This window comes from Leptopilina heterotoma, unplaced genomic scaffold (assembly GCF_015476425.1).
Source record: "Leptopilina heterotoma isolate Lh14 unplaced genomic scaffold, ASM1547642v1 Lhet_121, whole genome shotgun sequence".
Taxonomy (NCBI): Eukaryota; Metazoa; Arthropoda; class Insecta; order Hymenoptera; family Figitidae; genus Leptopilina; species Leptopilina heterotoma.
Genome location: NW_025110839.1, coordinates 2,339,880 through 2,342,092, shown reverse-complemented (window position 1 = coordinate 2,342,092; position 2,213 = coordinate 2,339,880).

Here is a 2,213-nt window from a genome sequence, read left to right as displayed (position 1 = left end):
TGTCATAAAAATAAAATATGAATTGGAATAAAGTTTTATTACTATTATAACTATAATAATCATACATATATATATTCTGACACAGGGAATTCAGAGAAAAGTCAGGGATTTTTATTAAAAGTACCTACTGGAAAAAATTTAATTTTTAGAATTTATAAGAAATATTTCAATTTTGGTTCCTTTTTGGTTTGCGTCGTAAACTATGAAATTAACACGAATTCTAAATACAAAACCTTGAAATTTTTTCTAGTTCTGATAATAATTTCTTTTAAAATAACTTAATTCTTTAAGAACTGTCAGTAAATGATTACTCTTAGAAATTATTTAATGAATAATTTATATATGACTTCCAAAAATCTAAAAATTAATTTATTAAATAATTTTACTTAAATATTTCAAAATTAATTGTTATTTAAAAGAATTGCGTTTACGATTTTCATAAATAGATGAACTTCAAAAGGTTTTAATTTAAAGTTTTAGAAAAATTTCAATTTTTAATTAATTTATTTAGAAATTTTAAAGAGAACTTAGATTTTTGAAAAATTTTAATAATTCAAATTCTTTTGAAATTAGTTAATTTTTTAGTTTAATTGATTATTAAAAATAATAGATTTATAGAAGAATTTTAGTTTAAAAACACTAAAAAAAATTGATTTTGGAAAAGTTACAAATGATTGCAGAAATTCAATTATTTTCAAAAGTAGAATAAAGTTCAATTATGTTGAAATTTTTTTTAAATTTTCGCTAAAATTTCAAATATTTTCATTTGTATATTATAAAATTTTTCTCTGAAATTCAATTATTAATATATTATTATTATTATTATTATTATTATTATTATTATTATTATTATTATTATTATTATTTTATTTATATTAATATAAACAATTTTATTTGACAAAAATTAAGGTCCTGAAAACACTCTACGTTAAAAAATTTTAATAAAATTCTTAGCAATTTTAAATTATTTTCAAAAATTGTCTTCAATTAAATGATTTTCAATATATATTAATAAAATTTTTCAAAAGAATTCAATTATTAAAACGAAATTTTTATATTTTCAAAAATAATAAAAATTTCATAGGAATTCAATTAACAATTTTTTTTATAAATTTCTTAACATTAATTTAGTTATTTTCATAAATAATATAATTTTTTAACGGGGGATTTAATTATTTTCATAAATTTGCGTAGAATTTCAATTATTTTCAATACAATTTTAACCAAATTTTACGAAAAATGTAATTATTCTTAAAATTTTATTAAAATTCCTCGAAAGAATTCATAAAATTATTTAAAATTTTATTGATAAAATTCTTTATGAAAATTCAATTTTAAGAAACATTCAATTATTAAATAAATTATTTAGTTTTGTATTTAAATAATTAAATTCTCATAAAGTTTCTTAATAAAAATTGATTTAAAAATGCATTTCAGTTAAAAATTTTAGATAATAATTATTGAATGTTTAAAGCATTATAGCATGAATTTTTAAAAATAATTGAATTTTGAAAATGTTTCAAATGAAAATCGGTGAAAATTTGAATTTTTCATACTTTTAACTAACAGTTTTGTAGAATTAATATTTTTTCAAAAGTTTAATTGAATTTTTTTTGAAATTATTTAAAGTTTTTATTTTCAAATATATCTATTTAATTGATGAATTTCCGAATAATTGAAATTTTGTAAAATTAAATTGTAAATAGATGAATTTGAAAATTTTCAAAGAACTTTTTCAAAAATTATTAAAAATAATTGATTTATAGAAGAATGTTTGTTAAAAACACTACAAAGAATTGAATTTTGGAGAAGCTACAAATGATTGCAGAAAATAATAATAATTTTTGTTTTATCAAACAATATTTTTTAAAGAAAGAAAAAAACAAAAGCATACACAAAAACTAACTTCAAACTGTGGACAGAATTATCAGATTATTATAGTTAATAATAATTAATTTCTGACTAGATATTAATAATTAGGTATAGAATTAAGAACAGAGGTGCTATTCCCACCTGCGAACGCCAAGGTCACCGCTAGATGGCAGTTAAGTTTATAAAACCAAATTCCTCGCCACCTGGTGGCGACCTTGGCGTTCTCAAGTGGAGAAAACTTTTTTATATGTTTTATAACTAAAAAAATGTTATTATGTGTAAATAAATAAAAGTACGTTTATTTTGCGACAATTACGAACATTTTATGACACTTTTGATAC